This window comes from Triticum dicoccoides, chromosome 2A, assembly GCF_002162155.2.
Source record: "Triticum dicoccoides isolate Atlit2015 ecotype Zavitan chromosome 2A, WEW_v2.0, whole genome shotgun sequence".
In the NCBI taxonomy this organism is placed as follows: domain Eukaryota; kingdom Viridiplantae; phylum Streptophyta; class Magnoliopsida; order Poales; family Poaceae; genus Triticum; species Triticum dicoccoides.
Genome location: NC_041382.1, coordinates 126,051,837 through 126,064,160, shown reverse-complemented (window position 1 = coordinate 126,064,160; position 12,324 = coordinate 126,051,837).

Sequence of the window (12,324 nt, the reverse complement as noted above, 5' to 3'; positions counted from 1 at the left end):
ATCGGGTCTTCCTGGGAGAAGGAATATCCTTCGTTGACCATGAGAGCTTGTGATGGGCTAAGTTGGAACACCCCCGCAGGGTATAAACTTTCGAGAGCCGTGCCCGCGGTTATGTGGCAGATGGGAATTTGTTAATGTCAGGTTGAAGAGAACTTGACACTTAACTTAATTAAAATGAATCAACCGCGTGTGTAGCCGTGATGGTCTCTTCTCGACGGAGTCCGGGAAGTGAACATGGTTCTTGTGTTATGCTTGAACGTAAGTAGTTTCAGGATCACTTCTTGATCACTTCTATTTCATGACCGTTGCGTTGCTTCTCTTCTCGCTCTTATTTGCATATGTTAGCCACCATATATGCTTAGTGCTTGCTGCAGCTCCACCTCACTACCTCCTCCTACCCATAAGCTTAAATAGTCTTGATCTCGCGGGTGTGAGATTGCTGAGTCCTCGTGACTCACAGATACTTCCAAACAGTTGCAGGTGCCGATGATACCAGTGCAGGTGACGCAACCGTGCTCAAGTGGGGGCTCGATGAAGATCTTGTCCATTGTGTTGTTTCGTTTCCTGTTGTTCAGTAGTGGAGCCCAGTTGGGACGATCGGGGATCTAGCATTTGGGGTTGTTTCTTTTATTTTGGTTCCGTAGTCGGACCTTGATTGTACTATGGATGATGTATGTTTAACTTGTATTTGTGTGAAGTGGCGATTGTAAGCCAACTCTTTATCCCTTTCTTATTCAGTACATGGGGTTGTGTGAAGATTACCCCATTTGCGACTAAACCACAATGCGGTTATGCCTCTAAGTCGTGCCTCGACATGTGGGAGATATAGCCGCATCGTGGGTGTTATAGACACACTCTCCCCGCTCGTTGCTATGCTTCTCCTAGATAGATGTTGCGTGATCGTAGGCAAATTTTTGAAATACTATGTTCCCCAACAGTGGCATCCGAGCCAGGTCTATGCATAGATGTTATATGCATGAGTAGAACACAAAGAGTTGTGGGCGATAATAGTCATACCGCTTACCAGCATGTCATACTTTGATTCGGCGGTATTGTTGGATGAAGTGGCCCAGACCGACATTACATGACCGCGTTCATTAGACTGGTTCTACCGCCGTGCTTTTACACACATGTGGCTAGTGGGTGTCTGTTTCTCCAGCTTTAGTTGAATCGAGTTTGACTACGCCCGGTCATTGTTGAAGGTTAAAACAGCATACTTGACAAAAAATCGTTGTGGTTTTGATGCGTAGGTAAGAACAGTTCTTGTCAGAAGCCCATAGCAGCCACGTAAAACTTGCAGCAACAAAGTAGAGGACGTCTAACTTGTTTTTGCAGGGTATGTTGTGATGTGATATGGTCAAGACGTGATGAGATATAAATTATTGTATGAGCTGATCATGTTTTGTTAAAATTATTGGCAACTGGCAGGAACCTTATGGTTGTCTCTTTATTGCATAAGATGGAAGCGCCATATAATTGCTTTACTTTATCGCTATGCGATAGCAATAGTTGCAAAAGCAATAGTTGGCAAGACAACCATGTGACGACACGTTGATAAAGATCAAGATGATGGAGATCATGGTGTCATGCCGGTGACAATACAGATGATGATGGTACTTTGGAGATGGAGATCAAAGGCACAAGATGATGATCGCCATATCATGTCACATATTTTGATTGCATGTGATGTTTATCTTTTATGCATCTTATTTTGCTTAGTACGACGGTAGCATTATGAGATGACCCCTTACTAAAATTTCAAGGTATAAGTGTTCTCCCAGAGTATGCACCGTTGCGACAGTTCTTCGTGTTGAGACACCACGTGATGATCGGGTGTGATAAGCTCTACGTTCACATACTACGGGTGCAAGCCAGTTTTGCACATGCAGAATACTCAGGTTAAACTTGACGAGCCTAGCATATGCAGATATGGCCTCGAACACTGAGGCCGAAAGGTCGAACATGAATCATGGGGTCACTAGGATCCCTTCTACGGTTGGCGGGCGCGGGCTTGTGGAAAGAGCGGGTCTAACAGGAAGCAGACGGATCGCTTACCTAGGTTCGGGCCGCGAGGATGTGTAAAACCCTAGTCCTACTTTTGTGGATGTATTGAGAGTGTTCTTGTGTTCTTGAGCTTGCTATGGGGTGCAAATGTGCCCAAAAGATCCGAATCCCCCTCTTGGTCGCCTCAGGCCTCCTTTTATAAGAAAAAGGGGTTGCCACAGTGGCACATAGGAGGAGGAAAGGTGTACGGTGAATGAGCCTATCCTTTGGCACCATTGGACAAACACATTTAATGCGCTGCCGATGTGCCCCTCTCACTTTATCGGGGATGGCAAGGAAGCACGTCCCAGCTGTTGCCGCCACGCCTGGCTTCGACACGTGTCTGAGCTGACGAGGCGTTGTGGCGCCACATTGGCTGGCTACTGAGTTGGCGCAGTGGTGGAGCCTTCAGGAAGACTTGCATGCCACCACGCAGGTGCTTGCTGGGTCGGTGTAGAGCCCGCTCGTCACCATGCAGGTGCCTGCCCAGCTGGTTGAGCTAGCAGCTGCTTGGGGACGGCGGTGGAGCTTTGGCAGACGTGGGCCTGGCTGTGGCCCTGCTGGTGTCCTCGGCAAGGGTCTTGCCGGGCCCTCGACAAGGGCCTTAATGTGGCGTCGCGGTGGCCCCCGGCAAGGGTCTTGCCGGGGGTCGTCGTCTTCTGGTCCTCATCTGATCTTGCATGTTCATGATCTTGACAAAGATCTGCATGTCACCATGGAGGTGCCTCCCGAGCCTTGGTTTCAATGTAGTTGTTGGCGGTGTTTGGAACTCCTGGGCTCAAGGGCGGCTCGCTCTGCTGGTGTTGGGCAAGTTGCCCCGGCAAGGCACTTGCCGGGGTCGCGGAGGTCGCCTCAGCAAGGATCTTGCCGAGGGAGTCCACCTTGCCCCTTTGTTCTTTAGTGTTTCTGGCCTTGGCGTTGCTTTGTTTGTCCTATGCTTCGGTTTCCCTCCGGCTTCCCTCCCCTGCCCTGCTTAGTGTGGCCGTGGGCGCGGCTCTGACTGCCCGTGCACAAGTTAAGGGGTGCAAAAGGACAGCCCCTACTTTTGTACACCAACAGGATCCCCCGAGCCCGGGCCACACATAAGCGCGACGCGTTGTTGGGCTAGTCCCAAAACGGTGCGCGGGCAGGTGGGGCAGATTTTTACCGCAATAATTTCCCTTCTGCTGCGCTTCCCCATGACCCGCGTTGAACGCGCGACGTGGAGGGTCATGCGTGACATGGGGGTCGTGCGTGGGGCGGTTTCCGCACGCATGCGTCACGTCGTGGTAAAGAGGCGGCCTGCGCCTACCCCGTAAAAAGGAACGACCGCGGGCACGTTGCTCATTTACCCCCTGTGTCTTCTCCAATCTCGGAAACACCGTTCCTTCCTTCTTCCTTCCCAAGCCCCCGCTCTCGCTCGCCGCCGCTGCATTTTCGCTGCCCTCCCCCTCCACCTTTCGCAGCCGCCATGGCACCCAAGACTGGCAAGGGCAAGGGAGCGGCCAAGGACGCCGGAGGGACAGAGCCGCCAGAGAATGAGTCGGCGGCACGGCGGACGCAGCTCGCTTATTTTCCCTCAACGGTCGACGCGGTCCACCTCCGGGACAACTTCAAGCTTCTGTGGGGTGTCAAGAAAGGAGGGGGGAGATGGGGCACCTGGCCACGCGTGTCATCCCTGCGGATTGCGCCAAGGCCGCCCTGAATCAGTGCCCATTCTTCGTCGACTACTTTTCTTGCGGCCTCTGCCCCCCTTTCTCCAATTTCTTCAATGGCATCATGCACACCTATGGCTTTCACCTTATGGATTTTACTCCAAATGCCGTGGCGTGCATGGATCTTTTTGCCCATCTATGTGAGGGCTTTGCCGGAGTGCTCCCTAGCACGACGCTCTTCCGCCACTACTTTTACCCTCGGATCCAGAGGGGAGGTGCCATCTCTAGTTGCGTCACTTGGATCCCAAGGGCCCTGGAGAGGGGGACGTATCTAGAGGGCGCCCAGAAGGAGAGGTGGGAGGAGTGGCGGAGCCGGTGGTGCTGGATAGAGTAGGAGGACCCACAGGAGTTCTGCCAGGTTCGCCATGCGCCGCCGATTCGCAGACATGACTGGAGTGACGTCGATGCCCAGGATAAGAAGCTCACGGTCGCCACCACCAGGATCCACCGCCTTGCCACTACCGGGCTCACCCTGGAGATGATCAGGGCGGATTTCATCCGCCGCCGCATCGCTCCTCTGCACAACAAGGGGAGGCCGGTTTGGCTTTTCAGCAACGCAGCCGACATCATGCGGCTCCGCCCTGGCCTGAATCACAACTTCACGGTGTTGGCGCATGCTCACTTTTGCCAACGGCTCTTTCAGCTTGACGTGAGGCGCGACGGCAGAGCCGAGAGGTCCGGCAAGGCCGCGAAGGCCAGCAAGGTAGCCAAGGGGCCCTTGTTTGGTTTGCCGGCGGGGGTAGTCCCGCTGAGCAACAATTCTCGCCAGTCCGACATCATTGCTATCAGGACCGGTTTTCCAGGATATAAATTCCCCAGTCAATGGTCTTTGTGCTCACCAGCCCTAGGATTACTGTTAGCTGATGAGGCACCAACTTGATACAGAAATTCCAAGCAAAATACAAAATATGTAGTACAAGACCATTCTGGCCTGTGAGTACAACACAAGGTTTCTAGTGGCGGAAGCGGTTTGTGGTTCATCAGTGTCTATGTGACTCCATTTCCCACAGGAACAGCTGACCAGGATAATTCGTATCTTCGCGAGGCTGCTACCACCATTGCATAGGTTCCGGGGCTGTCATTGCAACGCTCCTCTCCATGCAAGAAATCTGCCAAGTCAATAGCCAGGGACAAGCTAGTGAGTACTTCGAATGTACTCGCAAACATTATGAACATAGGTATAATATAACAAATGATAATCATGCTCTGAAATATTCTATGATCACAACGCCAGTCACAAAATAAAAATCCATGATGCACGCAAGCAGGTTATTCATATACAACATGAATATGCGATAAGGGAGTAGAAATAGAATGCACCGATCGGGTGTCTGAGCGACGCCTCGAAAGGATAATAATATAAAGCATGCCTCAGTCGGGCGTCTGAGCGACGTCACATAAAGGGCTTATAAAGGAAATAAGTAGCAAACATGCCACAGTCAGGCGTCTGTGCGACACCACATAAAGGGCTTATAAAGTAAATGAATAACAAGCATGCCACAGTCGGGAGTCTCCGCGACACCACATAAAGGGCTTATAAAGTAAATGAATAACCAGCCTGCCACAGTCAGGCGTCTCCGCGACAGCACATAAAGGGCTTATATGAGAGTAATCACAGTGAACATCCAGGAGGTAGAACCGTCCCAGGGATACTCAATAATTCAAATAAAGTAAACGGTTAGTCCATAATAATCATAGTCATCATGAGTCACTAGTCATGATCCATGTTCTGGTTTAGCAGTTTTTCCTCCTAAGAACGACACTTGACCCATCCCAAACCGTAGTCCTTAACCATGGACACGGCCATTCGAATAGATATAATCTCTGCAGAGGGTGTACTCTTTACCCACGGGTAACGGATTCCTTTAGTCCATCAGGACTAACTCCGTCTACAGTCTTTTAATTGAAAACACACCTGACCGCACACACCAGCCTAACTTACCGGTGTCTGGAATCACCCATGACACCCGTTAAGCGAAACTCTAAGTGGGGAGGCTACAACCTCGACTAGCATGGGATCACAAAATTTGTAATGCGTGCAAACTAGGGGAGCTACCCCCTCGGCTCCAACCAGAAACACCCATGCTCCTGAACCAGGTGGCATGCCTACCGGATGCAGCCGGTATCTTCCACCATGGCCTCTCTATACGGTGTGTGCTAGGAAGGGGTTGGCAACTTACTGAACCGTACCCTACCTAGGGCAGGGACAAGTGGTAGTATGAAACAAGTATGGGGGTTACTGGAACAAGACTCGATCTATGGTCGACTCAGGAGGTTAAAGCATTTCCTGCATGATAAGCATAAGAAATGTATTTCACACCAATCAGACAGAATCACCACTCATCATACCTCACCATGCCTTACCGGACATAACCGTCTCGACGAAGAACTAGAGACAAGCTCGTGTCTACCCAAGACAGAGACTTTCCCGGATTCCTTCCGGTAGGCATGAAAGGCATAAGAGGGTGATTACTATCACAAACATATCAAATTCCAACATCACGAAATCATCAATATGCACTCATGAGTATGATCATGTCATCACATAAAAAAAGAATACTTCGTGTCAAGGTGGTGTTGTAACCGCGTCAAACAACACACAATAATATTATGCCAGGGTTTAGAATGCTTGCCTTCAAGAGTATGCAAGTGGGGGTGCATTTTTTGAAAGTTGCTTCCTTCTTCAAAATCCTATTTTAAGAAAATTTAAATTAACACATAGTTTCAAAACAGTACAAAAAAGTTGCTTGGAAAATTTTCAAATAAATATGAAAATAAACTAGACAAAATTTGAGAAACAACAGAAAAAGAATCAAATCAATTGGACTTATATTTAAAAGGTTACAGCCAGTCAAAGTTTAGTCAAAATCTGCTTTTAATAAAAATTAGAAAAAGAAAACGTTTCGGGGAGCTTACGCTTTCCTCTTAGCAAAGACATATTCGGTGGAATACGCTTCCACTTAAGCCAGCGCGGGCCGTCGCTGTGTCGCTGACCGTGGGTCCCTTGGGCCCACTGGTCAGGTTTGACCAGTCGCCCGCACCTTCTTTCTCCTCTGGCCGAGCAGAGGCGGGGCTCCGGCGATCGCCGCTGACGAACGGTGGCTCCACACAGGATTCCAAGGGCAGGGATGGATCCGCCAGTCCAGGGTGGTCCTCCCAGTGGTCGAGAGGGTCGTGGGGACAAAGGGAGTCGCCGGCGGCGAGCTCCGGGCGGATGGTGGTTTCGAGAGATTTGGGGTCTCGAGCTACGGTGGCTCCCGATTGGGTTTGAGAGGTGGGGTGGCTCCGCAAGGTCGAGGGGAAGAGGATGGGGGCACGGGAGGGGTTAGCGGCCTCGGTCTTGGCTGGATTTTACCGGAACGTGGCGGCGGCCGAACCTGCCAGAGATGGGAGAGAGGATGGCCTCTGGCCAACTAGGGAGGAGGGGGGCTTCCTACTACTCGAACAAGGCTGCTGACGAGCTTAGGCGTGATCGGGAGGGCTATTTATAGCCCGGAGAGGTCGGTTCCCGCGGCAGCGGAGAAGAGCGCTGGCGAACCGTCGTTCTGTTGCTAGCAAGGCAACGTGGAGGCGATTGGAGCTGGTCGGCACATTCCGACGAACTCCCCACTGCTCAAGGGGCGAGCTGGCGTGTGCGTATGGCTTGGGTGGCGCTGCCAAGGCCGGGGCCTGCTGCGGCCGTCAGCTAGCCGCCATGGCCGTTCTGGCGGCTGCGCTGCGGGGCTCCAGGAGGTGGCCAGGGCGGCTCTGGGATGAGGGAGGGGTCGGGGCGCGATGGCCGTGAGCGGGCACGGATCAGAACAAACGCGGGGAGGCGGCAACGGGACGCGGCGACTCGGGCGCAAGCACGTGCAACACGCCCATTCTGGCCGCGCCCAGAGCTCGCACGCGAGGTGCTCGGCAAAATGCCAATGCCTGCCAGGGGGCTCTAATCCACATGAGGTTTAGCAAGGTGGTGCTATAGATTAAGGTAGAGCCATGAGACATGCTGTTTAGACAAAGCAAGCAGGTTCAAAATGCAAACTAGGTTTCATGCCGATTCTGTTCATGAACTCAAGGTGTTCGACAGAATGCTATGGTCATCTAGGCATCTCTTGGGGTGGCCAAAAACTCCAGATCAGAGTCTCTTTAGATGATAAAGAGGGTGGCAAGGTTAGTTTGACAAAAACAAAAACTCCCTAGTGCAAGTTTTTGAGAAAACCAAATCTGGACAGAAAATAAAGGCTATTAATGCATGGACCAAAAATATTCCAATGGGTCCAATCTCCTGGACTTAAGGGTTTGGTAGGGTGGACTATAAGCAGGAAAGATCTCATGGGCACTAGAGCAAAACAAAATAGGGTTGCAGTAGAAAATACCAAACTGGGCCAGAGAGCAAAAGAGGATGATTTGCTCAAACTTTTCAAAGAACACCAATGGGTTTTTGCATAAACTTGAATTATATACTCCTACTAACATCTCCCAACTTTGGTGGGATTTTTAAAGAAATATTTAAATAGATTGCAGTGCAAACCACAAACTGATCCAGATTTGAAAACTTGAGGTAGGTCTCAAAATCGATTAAGAGAGTTTTTTTGCATAAAAGTGATTTAGGAACATCACATGTCATCCCCAAATTTCGGTGGAATTTTTAAATAAATTTATCAAAGGGTTGTAGGGCAAATGGAACTCTAAAACTTATGAAAAATCATCTTTAAAGAAATAAAGCTCAGGAAAAAATAATAGTTGTAGAAATAACTCCACTGATAAAAAAGAAATGGTCTTGGGAAGATATACAAGTCCGTCAATATTTCTGAAAGGTTTTCTTTTTTTTTTGGAGGGAAAACTCCACAATTCAGGAGAAAAGAGTGGTTCTAAATTAAAAGAAAATCCAGAAAATAAAAATTTAATTTACCAAGGTAAAATTTTAATTAATAAATCATGGTTAAATTTTTGGGGTGTTACAATTGCCATTATGCCGGACTTCAACGTGCACAGCCTCAACCCGAATTGGGCTGAGCCGAAGGAGGAAAAGGTGCAGGAGTTCTTCGACACCTTGGTGGAGGGGTACGTCCGCGTCGAGTCGCTGCTCGTCCAAGACACCACCCAGGCGGAGTTGGACTACATCGCTGCCAGGGTGGTGGAGGCGGAGCTCGCTAGGGAGGCCGGCAGCGCTGGCGGCATGGAGGACGAGGCCGCGACGGTCGCGGAGGAGAAGGAGCTCGCCCAGTGGGCGGAATCCGCTGGGAAGGCCAGCAGCGCCAGCACCGGATCCCCTCTCATTGATGATAACGATGTCGAGCCGTCCGAGGAGGAGGCTGAAGCTCTCGAGCCCCCAGCCACGGGGAGAGGGCGTGTCCTGCAGCGGACCGTCTCCGGAGAGCCGGTCCGGTCCAGCAGGGCCGCACAGCTGCAACAAACTCCAGAGGCGCCCATGCGTCAGACGAGGGCCGCGGCGGCGGGGGAAGGCGGTGAAGGTCGCGGTGGCGAAGAAGAAAGCAGCTGCCCCTTCTCCGTCCAAGCGTCGCCCAACTCCACATGTTTCCCCTCCTCCCACAGGTGACAACACGGAGGTCTTCTTCGACCTCGGGTCCCTTAGCCTGAGGAGGAAGAGGAAGGCAGCGGAAGAAGAAGCGGAGGATGAGTAAGTGCCCCAACTTTTGTCATCTCCGTCCCTTCGGATCGTGCCACTTTTCTTGATTTGTCTTCATGCTCGCAAGGACAGGGAGACCCTGGCCCAGAGTGTGGCGAAGAGGGTCAAGGCCTCGGCGGGCGGCTAGCCCCTGGCGGGCACCTCGAGCACGCCGTTGGTGGTGGTGGAGAGTAGCCCAGAGAGCAGCCCCCGGCGCAGCCCCCAGCGTGCGTTCATCACTTGCTCTCCCTCGACGTGGGCTGGGGCACGGTTTCCCGATGCTGACCTTGCCATGGATGCAGGAGAAGAACGGCAGCAGGAGGAGCCACTGAGGGCCACTCCCAATGCGCCACCCCCATCGACCACGCCACCCCGATGGGGGTCCCCGGCAAGGGCACCAAGCACCGAGCCCACACACATGGAGGAGGAGGAGGAGGAGGAGGTGAACCCGGGCGCCGGCGGCTCCGCCCCGGCACCAAATGCCGGTGGGGAGGGAGCCACTTCGTCCTAGCTTGGCGCAGGTAAGTTGTTTGCCTCCCGTTCCCACTCGTTTTCTTCTTTCAAATCTTGATCTTGCCTTCACCTCATTCTCCATCTTGGTATCCAGATCCTTTCTTGGCGGACCGGGAGGACGTGGACACCGTCATCGGTGATGTTGCCAGAGAGGCCGCGGCCGAGGCCGACTAGATCGCCACTGAGGAGGCCGCCAAGGACGTTGCCGAGGACGTCGTTGAGGGGTCCGCCGGGGAGCCCGGCAAGGCCGCTGCCGAGGAGGCTGGCAAGGGGCCTGCCGGGGAGGCCAGCAAGGCTGCTGCCGAGGAGGAGGTGGTCGACGACCAGTCTTCCTCCTCCGCCCCCCTGGCTCGGGCAAGTATCTGAAGGTGGGCGACTTGTTCGTCCACCTCTCATGGACGGCGAGCACCAGGGTGCCCGCAGAGGGGGAGGTGTTCAATGACGAGGTGCTTGGCAACGTCGGGCTTGAGGTCGTCGACGGACTGAGCATCGGCGGCGACTGTTCTCAGGAAGAGCGGCTCCTCCAGAGCATGAGCGCAAGCTTCCACAAGCTCCAGGCACTTCACCGTGCCCGCCTGGACAAGGCCAAGTCCAGGATGGCAGCGGTGGACAAGGCGGAGGCGGACCTCGAAAAGCGCATTCCGCTAGGCTTCTGAGGAGTTCAAGGCCGCCCAGGACCAGCTGGCCGAGCGCAAGCTGGAGCTCGTCATGAAGCAGGACAACATCGAGAAGGCCCAGGAGACAGCGAGTCGACAAGCCGCCAAGGAGGAGGCCGCTCGACTCTAGCACCAGGCCGAACTGAACTCCTAGGAGGAGGACCTTGCTGTCCGCGAGGAGAAGCTCGCCATGACACTCCGCGGCAAGGACGAGGAGGTCCAGGAGATCATCGTGCAGCAGGCCTGGGAACTGGAGCAGAGGCACAAGGAGGTCCTGAATGCTCAGTCCCAGGTCCACGCCGGCAAGGTGAACGAGCTGGAGGCGGAGCGTGACGGGCTGAAGCGGCAGGCCCAGGAGCTAGCGGGCAAAGGGACATGGCCAAGGGTGCTTTGGCTGACACGCAGGCCGCAGTCCTCGAGAAGGCCGAGCTACTCTCCACGGCCAATGAGTCCATCAAGGACCTGAAGCTGAAGCTGGAGGGCCTCGTAGGGTCGCTCTCGGAGGTCAGCGCCCGGGAGGGGTCCCTGACCAAGAGTCCGGAGGAGGAGAAACAACTGCGGAAGAACGCCGCCGCCAGCCACATAGAGTTCGTGGCGGGCAAGAAGCTCTGCATCAGCCGCCTCGTCGATGTCGCCGGCAGGATCACCATGCAGCTGGCTACCATGGGGATGCCAAACGTGAGGTACGTCCTAGAGCCAAACGTGAGCCCTAACGCCAGGCTGAATCTGTTCTTCGAGGGTGTTCTCGGGGCCCTGGAGCGGTTCCACTCCAACAGGGCGGCCTCTCTTGAAGAAAATATGCCCTAGAGGCAATAATAAAGTTATTATTTATTTCCTTATATCATGATAACTGTTTATTATTCATGCTAGAATTGTATTACCCGGAAACATAATACATGTGTGAATACATAGACAAACAGAGTGTCACTAGTATGCCTCTACTTGACTAGCTCGTTAATCAAAGATGGTTATGTTTCCTAGCCATAGACATGAGTTGTCATTTGATTAACGGGATCACATCATTAGGAGAATGATGTGATTGACTTGACCCATTCCGTTAGCTTAGCACTTGACCGATTAGTATGTTGCTATTGCTTTCTTCATGACTTATACATGTTCCTATGACTATGAGATTATGCAACTCCCGTTTACCGGAGGAACACTTTGTGTGCTACCAAACGTCACAACGTGACTGGGTGATTATAAAGGTGCTCTACAGGTGTCTCCGAAGGTACTTGTTGGGTTGACGTATTTCGAGATTAGGATTTGTCACTCCGATTGTCGGAGAGGTATCTCTGGGCCCACTCGGTAATGCACATCACTATAAGCCTTGCAAGCATTGCAACTAATGAGTTAGTTGCGGGATGATGTATTACGGAACGAGTAAAGAGACTTGCCGGTAACGAGATTGAACTAGGTATTGAGATACCGACAATCGAATCTCGGGCAAGTAACATACCGATGACAAAGGGAACAACGTATGTTGTTATGCGGTTTGACTGCTAAAGATCTTCGTAGAATATGTGGGAACCAATATGAGCATCCAGGTTCCGCTATTGGTTATTGACCGGAGACGTATCTCGGTCATGTCTACATAGTTCTCGAACCCGTAGGGTCCACACGCTTAAAGTTCGATGACGGTTATATTATGAGTTTATGTGTTTTGATGTACCGAAGGTAGTTCGGAGTTCCGGATGTGATCACGGACATGACAAGGAGTCTCGAAATGGTCGAGTCGTAAAGATCAATATATTGGACGACTATGTTTGGACACCGGAATGGTTTCGGGGAGGTTCAGGCATATACT